Source organism: Macrobrachium rosenbergii, chromosome 1 (assembly GCF_040412425.1).
Source record: "Macrobrachium rosenbergii isolate ZJJX-2024 chromosome 1, ASM4041242v1, whole genome shotgun sequence".
NCBI classification, from domain to species: domain Eukaryota; kingdom Metazoa; phylum Arthropoda; class Malacostraca; order Decapoda; family Palaemonidae; genus Macrobrachium; species Macrobrachium rosenbergii.
Genome location: NC_089741.1, coordinates 66,145,436 through 66,157,664, shown reverse-complemented (window position 1 = coordinate 66,157,664; position 12,229 = coordinate 66,145,436). Strand labels below are relative to the sequence as shown.

Genomic DNA, 12,229 nt, shown 5'->3' with positions numbered 1-12,229 from the left:
AGAAATGACATTTCCGTCTTGTTCTCTCAGATTTCTAATCCACATGTGTTCTTCGTTCCTGGAAGAGTTATTGAGCCTAAATGTAGATTTTGTTTGATAACTTTTAAAACGTCATCCCTCTCTCGCATGTTTTCGTTCCGGTGAAAAGTCGTAATAACCGTTTGGATGACAACTGCCATTTCCAATCTGTCTCCCTTACATCCAGCAGTCTGACGTAGAACTTTGAGGGATCGCTGCTATCCCTCAGGTATCTAAAGCAGACTGGTGGATGCAAGGGGAACACAGATTGGAAATGGAAGTACACTTAGTACAGTAGTCACCCCAACCTCTCACGGGAGTTAAGACATACTAAGAAGTGGCGTTTTAAAAGTGATCAAAGAAAATCAAGACGATGCATCAACACATCTTCCATTGGATGCAGAGCACTGGTGGATTAATAACCAACCTGAGAGAGAGAGAGAGAGAGAGAGAGAGAGAGAGAGATTTTCTTGCTTATTTGGGGTCTAAACAATAATACTCCTTTTTCGCAACTGACTTTTCCTCCTTTGTTTCAGAGGAATTTTTACAATGGCAGAGTCCTGCCAGCCATTATTCTCTCTCTCTCTCTCTCTCTCTCTCTCTCTCTCTCTCTCTCTCTCTCTCTCTCTCTCGGAAATACACTCTACTTATATAAATAATACAAATAATGTAATTTTTTTAAGTGACTCCCACGTTTTTATGATAGTAAGATTCCTCACATTGCAGAATGGATTACTTCAGAATTTTCCAATGAATTAAATTATTTTTCATTTTGCGATTATGGACACCTTAACCTCATCTCACATTACACACATAAACAAAACTGATACATCATTGATCCTGCAGGAGCCAGAAGGCATTTGTCTCTTGTTAAGGTATAGTATTATGTCAATGAATTCTCTATTGGAAATTATTGTTTTTACATGCTTTTATTTAACTTGACTTCTGCGTCTTTCTGTCTGTCTGTTTGTCCGTCCTCAAATCTTATAACTCAATTTTAGACCTGTTCCATTTGTCCGATGCACTTGAAATTTTGCCTGGTTACTCAAACCTGGTGACAGTGCAACCTTATATGATCAGTAGGTCAGCAGTGACTTCTAGTGACCCCAGAGTGACCTTTCCCAGTATCTCATGATCTGTATGAAACTCTTCAGATTTTTCATGACTTCTTTGATTTGGTGGAATCTGTCTTCTATATAGCCCCTCCCTCTTCCCTCTTCTATCTACTTCTCCATTCCATTTTCCATCCCCTCCCCTTCCCCTCCCCAAGCACATGATCAAGTATTAATTTAGCTGAGTCCTCCCCTTCCCTTACCTCTTTCTTCCCTCCCCTTCCCACTTCCCTTCCACCGCTTCCCTTTTCATCCCCTTCCCAACCCATCCCCTTCCCCTCCCCTTCCAAGGCATACAATCAAATGTTAATTTAGCTGTGTCCTCCCCTCCCCTTCCCTTTTCCATCCGCTTTCCCTCCCCTCCCCTCCCACTTCTCCCCTTCCAGAGCACACGGTCAAGCGTTAATTTAGCTGTGCAATCCCTTCCCCTTCCCTCATCCCCACCTCCTCTTCCCTCTTCCATCCCCTCCCCTTCCCTCTTCCATCCTCCTTTCCCTACCGGAGCATGCAATCAAATGTTAATTTAGCTCTGTCTTCCTCCTCCCCTAACCTCTTCCGTCCCCTCACCCTTCCACCTTCCATCCCCTCCCTTTCCCCTCCCCCTCCCCCTTCTGCAGCACAGATCAAGTGTTAATTTAGCTGTGTCCTCCCCCTCCCCTTCCCTCTTCCCTCCCCTCCACTTCCACATTCCCTCTCCTTCTCATTTCCTCCCCTTCTCCCTCCCTTTCCTATCTTACCTCTTCTCACTCCCCCCTCCCCCCTTCTGGAGCACACAATCAAGTGTTAATTTAGCTGTGTCCTCCCATCCCCTTCCCTATTCCCTCCCCTTTCCTTTTCCATCCCCTTCCCCTCCCTTCCTACTTAACCCACCCCTCCCACTTCCCCTCCCCTACCACTTTCCCTCCTCATCCCCTCCTCCTCCTCCTTCTCCCCTCCCTTTCCTCTTCCCCATTCCCCTCCCCTTTCCTTTCCCTACCCATTCCTCTTCCACTCCATCCTCTTTCCACTTCATCCCCTTCGCATTTCGCTCCCCTCCCTATAGCTCCTCCCCTCCCTGCCTCCCTCCCTCTTTCCCCTTCCTCTCTCCTTTCTCATCATATCCCCCTCCCCCTCACCTTCCATCTTCCCTTCCCTCCTCTCCCCTTTCCCTCACATTCCCCTCTCCTTTTCCTCCCATTCCCTACCCCTCCCTTCCCCTTCCCCCACCTTCCTACACCCTTCCACCTTCCCTCCATTCCACCTTCCGCCTCCCCTTCCCTCTTCTCTCACCCTCCCGCGCAAACGTAAAAAGATGTCAGTTTCGTTAACTACAATCATATATTGGTTACATTTTCTGTCAAAACTAAAAGTATAAAAAAAATTAAAACATGCTTTTGTTAAAATACACAAAAAAAATAATATTTTGAGAGCCATCAGGATTTTCTTACAATTAATCATGTCTACAAAAATAAAAGTGGACCCCAAACATAGAAGGAAATGCCACAAGAAAAGAAATAGATTTTTTCTTGTACCATTTCCTTCCACGTTTGGGGACCACACCTTTATTTTTGTAGGCATGATTAATTGTAAGAAAATGCTGGAACGTATCAAATATTTTTAACTTTTTAGTGAACTTTAATAAAGCATGTCTAAACATTTTTTGTCTATTACTCATCTGCTTGCTTACAAATTTAATTCCCATTTGAAATAGTTCCTTCATATATTCCATGATCACAGTAGTATTCATGTTTAAAAAGCAAGAGAATGCAGAATTGTTATAAAATCTTTCTTGGCATAATAGGAAAGGAAGTAAATATATCAGGTGAATGCGACTAATAAATTCGTAGTAGCAGTAGGAGAAGTTAGATTCGAAATGACAAATGCTAATATGGTCTTGCTGCATTGCAGAGAAATGCCTCCACTCAACTTCCGCCCTTTGTGCGTTTCGGTTGAATCGTTCAGGAAATTGTTGATGTGAAAGGAAACAATATCAAGACATAAGAAAGATTTTACTTTTGTTTTATTTTATTTTATTAATTATTCTCATTCCTTTACCAAGAGCTCAATTTCATTTACAAAAGCATTAAGAAAGTATATAGGTTAGTTCTTCTCTGACCAGTTACAGAACTAAAACACCTTTTCCTAAAGTGTTTTTTTGTGTTGCACGAGACATAATGAGATTGGGTCAAGGGGATTACTTCTTCGAGAGTAAATACTTACAAAATTATTCTGGTAATAACTTCAGCCTCCATAGAAAAATTATGGCTAACTATTAGAGAGAGAGAGAGAGAGAGAGAGAGAGAGAGAGAGAGAGAGAGAGAGAGAGAGAGTTGCTGAATTATATTTATGAAAAATATTTCATATATGTACAAAGTATTATAAGAGAGAGAGAGAGAGAGAGAGAGAGAGAGAGAGAGAGAGAGAGAGAGAGAGAGAGAGAGAGAGAGAGAGAGAATTGCTGATATATTTTTGAAAATATTTTTCATATCTTTGAAAGCGGTTAAGAGAACGGAATAAATAAATAAAAAAGCAATATTTTCTATCTCTACGAAAATTTTTATATACAGAGAAGAAGGAATATTTCGCGCAAAGCCAAATTTCAAGTGCAGATATTACCTACATTGATTTCCTTTAGGTACCATTACTCTCAGTACCACATTACTAGACCATTATCCTAACATAAAATAAGTCCATGTAAGACAGAAAAGCAGGTAATTGTTTTCACTGTTTTGTGATTAACTTTACAAAATGATGAAAGGAAGAAGGATGATGATATTCCCTGTAACCTGTCTTAATTTATCATTCTACCAGTGACAGCCAAAGAGATTACTGGTGAAGGCGTGGGATAGTATCAAACTATTTTGCGTTAATTCTCTCCAACATTAATTTATATAAGGTTCTGTTCACTTTTCTGGTGAACACAAAGTTGGTTTCATATACAAGAGCATTTTGTGCCACCTTGCCAAATCTAAGGACTTCACTATGTTTGTATTTTAAATTATGTTATTTTACTTATTTTGGTTAACTAGTAATTCAGAGAATCATTATGAGTCTATGAGTTTGGATAATACTATATTATTTCACATATTTGTGTGAAGGCTTGGAAATCTAAACATCTGAAAGAACTCGAAAGATATAAAAAAAAATTTGCAATGCAAACTGTTTATTTTGCAATACACATATAAATACAACGTATTTTCTTCAAGTTTATGCTAATCCATAATATGAGTTATTAATAAGTGGAGTATATTTCATTTCGTTAGTGAAAATTGTTAATTTTTTACTTGGGTAAAAAATTTTAGTTTCAAGAAAACACCAGTAAAAAATAAACTTTTTTATCAGATTTACACAGTTTCTCTCACTCCCTCTTTTCAATCTACTATGCAGATATTATCCAATTCGTCTCATAAAATAAAAGAAATTTAATGTTGTGAGACGTCATCAAAAATTACGACAGCAAATTGAATGAAAGTTGCTTGCGAACACAGTTGGACGTGTACGCCTACACCCCAGCGACGCTGCCTAAACTCACCAGGATATTCAGAGAGCGGCTGGTAAATGTAAAGAAGACGTCCGCACGAAGATATCAAAGGTAAAGACAATTCATTGACAGAAGAATATAGAAAAAGTGTGTATAATGCAGCAGAGGTGAGATCATTTGAGAAATTTACCGAGATAACGGAAATTGTACCATCCTTTGTTTACATTTTTGCTGTCATCCCTGGGGGCTTGTAAAGACCACGGCGTCCTGCGGAACTTTCGCCATATTTACTAGCAGCCCTTTGTGGATGCACGAAGAAACAAAACAAAGGCAGTAAATTACTCAAATTAACTTATCTATACTGCGTAAGATACACCTGTTTCTATTGTTTAGTCAATAACTTGTATATTAATAAACGTTAACTTCGCAAAGACATCAAATTTACATTTACCTAGTAGTGTAAAATAAACACGCACACACACATGCACACGTGCACAAATACACACACACACACACACACACACACACACACACACACACACATATATATATATATATATATATATATATATATATATATATATATATATATATATATATATATATATATATATATATATATATATATATATATATACTGGTCAGTGTCTGTGTACATAAAAACTCTGCAGAAATTCCATCATTCCAATTTAACATGGATCACAACTTAATAACTAATTTAATTTTGTTATGATTCTATTTCAGGTGGGAATTATATGTATAAGAGCCATAGCACAGGGAAGTATATCAACAAAAACAATGATTTTTAATAAGGAATTAATGGCAACATTTCTGTAAACTTACCAATGAGCCTAATACCTTCTGACTTATGTAAGGTCTTTGAGAGATCAATATTGCTTTATATTTTGTTCTTTGCGAAGAGTTGCAGCAGATAATTAGAGAAATCCATCAGTTTGTGATACAAGCATGTGATTTGGCACAAGTGATCATTTCAACATCTTTCGTGAAATCTGGCTGTCCACGCAAAATTTCAGTATGGGCGCCAGTTTTGAAGATGGCTGCTAGTTATTTCGATTTCTGACACTTTGAGTAAATAATTTTTTAAATAAAACCATCAATCATTAATCAGGTAATGTCTTCATGAGTAGAAGAGTTAATTGAAGATATCACCGGAGCTCCTACTACTATATTTACCATTGTGATAAAGATGACATACAAAATGGCCGCCATGAAACATTTTACTTGCTAACTCTGCAACTAGGAAAGATAGAGACATGAAATTTTCTATCTATGCCTACATTTATGAAGCCAGAGAATCTTTTTCTACCATTTCTATTTAGCTGTTATCAATATTGCATCTTGGAAAGAGACTCTATAATACTACTGGAACGTATACAAGCACAAGACTATAATGGAGTATGATAACAAGGTATCTTATCTATGTTCGAACACTGTCTCAATGTCTTTTTTTAAGCCTGAAATGAATGCAAGATTTTAAAGATGCATGGTGTCACCCTTTAGTGTGAGGAAATTCTCATTAAGATTTATCTGAAGTTTCATTTGCAACATTATTGTTACACCTCACATTATGATTACACCTCACATTAGCAGCTATACACAGCTGTGTATGTAAGCCCATGCCTGTAGCATTTTTGGACTTGAAGGAAGCAGGGGGATTGTGAAGCAGTCAGGTAACTCAGGTACAGATGTTACCATCTCTGTCCCAAACTGTACTTGCTGACGCTTTTCCACCCAGTTTTCTTTGGTAGGGTGCTGGAATGCTGAAACACTGGTCCCATGAAAAGAGGTAGTTGCCGTAGTTGTTCAAGGGTTATGATTGACGTTGTCCTTGACCGCAGTGGTAACCTACCCCTTTCTCAAGATAGGTGGACAGATTACACCCTCTTCCGCATACTTAGTGACAGTGACATCTCCCAGTCGGGCTGGTATCTCCAGCACACTGTCCTAAGGAAATACTCATGCTATGATCAGGAAGCATTCTACTATGTTTCTCTTCCTGGTTTTGGTTTAGATAGCCATGCCCATGGTAGGAGCTCAGCAATAGCCAGGTTTGACTTTGATGACCCAAACCTTAGCTGTGACTTTATGTCTACTCCATGTTCGACCATACTGGTGAACTGGAGCAGACTTTGAGGTATGTCATCATTGATGCATCCTTCACCAAAGGTAAAATCAAACCTTGACTGATGATCCAGATTATGCTTCCTCAGTATTTTTGCGGCTTTAGCAGTCACAAGTGTCTATCAGTAGTCAGATGCCTGAGATAGGGCTAAAGCTACATCTTTCTGCAAGGCAAGTAGCACACTTCTTCCTTTCTTGTGCGTTTCTAATTTAGGGATTTCTATTAACAATTTGTCCTTTAATCTTCCTGTATTTACAGTGGGTGAAGCAATGCCCAATTGTTTCAGGCACTGTGCTATAATTGGGATATGTCTGCAAGAGGAAATATGGCAGGACCATCTAAACTCAAGTTAGTTTTAATGATATAATTAACCAGCTCTGATAGATCAAGTGGACATACATATGGTTCTTCACTCTGACCTTGCCTTTCTTCAGTGAGTCATGCAAGATGGTATTTCAGTTCTTGTGCAATATCATCACCTGCACCTAGTTTTGCCAATAATTTACCATCATTCAGTGTGAGTACACTCATGTAGTCTCCTGTTGAGAGTCATGGTCATTACTTGTTGAATATCTGATACAGGTGCTATATTTTCACAAAAAATGCATGCTTCATTGTCATGACTAATTTGATGCTGTATAGCATGCTTTGCCTGTGGTTCACTACCTTCAACTATAGATCTTCGTTTTCTTGTACAATCAAGTTTTGCATTATCAAACATAACCCTGCAGCTCTTGTGGTATTGCCTCTATGCCACTGCCTTCATCCAGCCTTGCAGGGTCAAAGTTAGGCTGCATTTCACCAGTCTCATGAAGCAATGGCACAATGGCTAAAATCACTATGTACCCATCATGTTCAGGATTATGATGTAAAGAGGCCAAGGGTGAAGTTAGACCTTAATTTTTCTTGTCTTCCTGGAAAAGATAACGTTTACTCCAGTCGGTCTTCCTTTTGCCTGTGAATTTACATTTGCCATTATGAGTTCTTGACTAAGTCTGAGGGGATATCCTTTTACCACCTTAATCTAATATGCATATTGATGTATGGGATACAACTGGGTTCGGTCACCCTACATCTTGCCCGATCATTCTTCCATTGCCATTTAAGTCCCATGTGATCTGTACACCATTCAGGTAAGTACATGAACAAGCCATGTAGAACCCCACTTACTCTTGGCTCGGCTCTCCTGTGCTGGCACCTCATGTCAGTTCAGGAGCAGCTGTCTAACTAGATCTACCAGCTATATATACTTTCTACCAGCATTTTTGATATGGGATTATTATACATAAATAAGTCCACGTAAGATAGAAAAACAGCTAATTGTTTTCACTGTTTTGTGATTAACTTTACAAAATGATGAAAGGAAGAAGGGCGAAGATATTCCAAATGTGAATTAAATTTGTGGGAGACCTAGCACAAGGAAGCAAATGAGCAAAAACAATGATTTCCAGTAAAGAAATCATCGACATATACTATATCTTAATAAGAGACAAATGCCTTCTGGCTCCTACAGGATCGATGATGTAATAGTTTATTTATGTTATTCAATGTAAGATGACGTTAAGGTGTCCATAACCGCAAATCGAAACATAATTTAATCCAAAGAGAATTCCGAAGTAATCCATTATGTAATATCAGGAATCTTACTGTCAAAAAAAGGTGCGAGTCACTTAAACAATGAAATTTTTTGTATTGTATTGTATTATATATATATATATATATATATATATATATATATATATATATATATATATATATATATATATATATGTGTGTGTGTGCGTGTGTGTGTGTATTACACACACACATATATATATATATATATATATATATATATATATATATATATATATATATATATATATATATATATATATATATATATATATATATATATATATATATATATATACATACATATAGAGTAGAGTGTATTTTGAGAGAGAGAGAGAATGATGGCTGGCAGGACTCTGCCATTGTAAAAATTCCTGTAAACAAAGAAGGAAAAGGCAGTTGTGAAGAAAGGAATATTATTATTTAGACCCTAAATACGCAAGGAAATCTCTCAATCTCTCCCTCCCTCTGTCTGTCTGTTTCGCTCTCTCAGGTTCTTAATCCACCAGTGCTCTGCATCCTTAGGAGATGTGTTGAGGCATCGTTTTGATTCTTTGATCACTTCTAAAACGTCACTTCTTCTTAGTATGTCTTAACTCCCGTGAGAGGTTGGGGTGTCTACTTGCATTTCCAATCTGTGTTCCCCTTGCATCCACCAGTCTGCTTTAGCCACCTGAGGGATAGTATCGATCCCTCAAAGTTCTACGTCAGATTGCTGGATGTCAGTGAGATAGGTTGGGAATGGTAGTTGTCATCCAAACGGTTATTACGACTTTTCACCGGAATGAAGACATGCGAGGGAGGGATGACGTTTTAACAGTGATCAAACAAAATCTAGATTTAGGCTCAATAACTCTTCCAAGAATGAAGAATACATGTCGATTAAAAATCTGAGGAATTTTTACTATAAAATAATCCCACCGTCTACCAGGCCTACAACGTCCCCAGAACCCCAACTCTCTCTCTCTCTGTCGAGGATATACCCCATTTTCATACAACAGTAATAGTTTTTATGAATTACTACAGGGTTTTCTGTTGGATTAAACTGATGTTTCTAATTCTGTGTCAACGAACGCCTTAACGGCCCTTTAGTCCAGCTGATGACATATTTTTTTTCACTAAAATACTTTTGTTGATGATAAAATTAAATTTAGTACATATGATCTCTATAGGCCACTTTTTCAGAATTACTTTGTGTACACTCAGAATTCCAAAATGACTGCCATTTTTCAAGATGGCCACTAATCAAGGTTGAAAATGGGATTCGTGTCCATCTGGTCATGTTTTTTATGCATTTCTTTTGGTTATACACATTTTTGGCAGAGTCACTAAGAAAAGTAAAATGTATTTCTGTTAAAGATTTCATATAGCATATATAAAGAAAGATGACATTAAATATGTCAGCCAAAAACATCAAACAATCACGTCTCAGGATTCAGTAGGTATGTAAAAATGTCTTCCTGATCAATATAATAGTTTGCAAGTCTATATACAATTTAGGTGGTGGTTTTATTTTTAGTTTTAGTTTAAAAGAGTGAATGTCAGTGCACAACCAGGTCACATTGGAGACTTTACTGCTGAGTAACTAAACATGGGGTTCAGTGTCAGCTAATCTTGCTCTACTTACACTGTACCTAGCTTTCCTTTAATGTAGTTTAGTAGTTCAGTGTCACAAATGGTGTCTAATAGCCTATATCAGTTAGCTGGTAGAAAGTGTATATACTCGTATAGCTGGTAGATCTAATTAGACCGTCATGCTGAATTGACAGGAGGGTGCCAGTGCAGGAGAGCTGAACCAAGGGTAAATGGGGTTCTACATGGCTTGTTCATGTACTTCCCTGGATGGTGTACAGATCACATGGGACTTAAATGGCACTGGATGAATGATCGGGCTAGGTGTAGGGTGACTGAACCTGGTTATATCCCATACATCAATGTGCATATCAGATTAAGGTGGTAAAAGGATAGCCACTTGGCCTCAGTGAAGAGCTCATAATGGCAAGTGTAAATTCAATCACAGGCACATGGAAGACTGACTGGAGTAAATGTTGTCTTTGCCAGGAAGACAAGAAAGATGAAGGTTTAACTTTACCCCTGGCCCCTATACATCATAATCCTGAACATGATGGGTATGTAATGATTTCAACCAATATGTCATTGTTTCATGAGATTGGTGAAATGCTGCTTAACTTTGACCCACAAAGTCTGGATGAAGGCAGTGGCATAGAATCAACACTGATAAAACATGGCAAAATACCACAAGAGCTGTAGGGTTATGTTTAATAATGTAAAACTTGATCGTACAAGAAAGTAAAGATGTACTGTTGAAGGTAGTGAACCGCAGGAAAAGCATGCTTTACAGCATCGAATTATTCATGACAATGAAGCATGCATTCTTAGTGAAAAAGTGGCACCTGTATCAGATCTTTGACAAGTAATGACTACGAATCTCAACAGGAGACTACATGAGTGCACTCACACACTTAATGATGGTAAATTATTGGCAAAACTAGGTGCAGGTGATGCAATTGCACAAACGCTGAAATACCATCTTGTACGTCTAACTAGCCTTTACAATAGGGAGAGGTCCAATCTTAGAAATCTTGAGAACTAGCAATGTCACAGTGAAGAACCAGATGTATATCCACGGGTTCTATCAGAACTGGTTAATTATATCAATGAAACCAGCTTGAGTTTGGATGTTCCTGCCATATTTCCTCTTGCAGACATATCCCAATTATACCAGCAGCGCCTTGAACAATTGGTCATTGCCTCACCCACTGCAAATACAACAAGATTAAAGGACAAACTGTTAGCAGAAATCCCTGAATTCGATGCACACAAGAAATGAAGAAGTATGCTACTTGTCTTGCAGAAAGATGTAGCTTTAACCCTATCTCAGGCATCTGACTACTCGCATACACTTGTGATTGCTGAAGCAGCAAAGATATTCAGGAAGTGTATTTAGGATCATCAGTCCAGGTTTGATGGTACCTTTGGTGAATGATGCATCAATGATGCCATACCTCAAAATCTGCTCCAGTTCACGAGTATCGTGGAACATGGAGCAGACATAAAGTCACAGGTAAGGTTTGGCTCATCAAAGTCAGATCTGGCTATTGCTCAGCTTCTGCAGTACAACTGCTTCTCAAAACAGAAGGAAGGAGCAAGTGTACATCGACAGTCAAAGGATGGGGAAACTTACTTTCCATTGTTCATGGGCAGGGCTATATATGCAAAAACCTGGAAGAGAAACCTGGTAGAAATGCTTCGGGATTATGGCACGAGTATTTCCTATGACAGGGTGCTGAAGATATCAGCCTGACTGGGAGATGCCACTGTCACTAAATATGTGGAAGAGAGTATAGTCTGTCCACCTGTCTTGATTACCATTGTGGTCATTTACAACATTGAGCACAACTCTTCAGTAACTACAGCTATTACTTCTTTTCATTGGACCAGCATTATGGTATTCCAGCACCCTGCCAAAGACAACTTGGGGGAAGAGTATCAGCCAGTACATATTGGGCCAGAGAGGATAAACTCTGTACCTGAGCTACCTGACTCCTTCAGAAATATCCCCCCCTCCACCCCTGCTTCCATCAAGTCCAAAAATGCTACAGGCTTTGGCTTACATGCACATCTTTGTGTAGCTGCAAATGTGAGGTGTAATCATAATATGAGGTGTAACTATATTGTTGCAAATGAAGCTTGAGATACATCTGAATGAGAATTTTCTCACACTAAAGGGTGACGCCATGTATCTTTAAATCTTGCGTTCATCAAGCTTAAAAAAAAGGCATTGAAACAGTGCTCGAACATAGATAAGATTCTTTGCTATCATACTCCATTATAGTCTTGTGTCTTTCGATTGTATACTTT

General features: G+C 38.4%; 1 pseudogene; it reads left to right on the top strand.

The window, feature by feature from the left end:
• The first annotated feature begins 10,342 nt into the window (after window positions 1-10,342).
• On the top strand, window positions 10,343-11,672 carry LOC136840623 (uncharacterized; annotated as a pseudogene).
• Window positions 11,673-12,229: the final 557 nt, after the last annotated feature.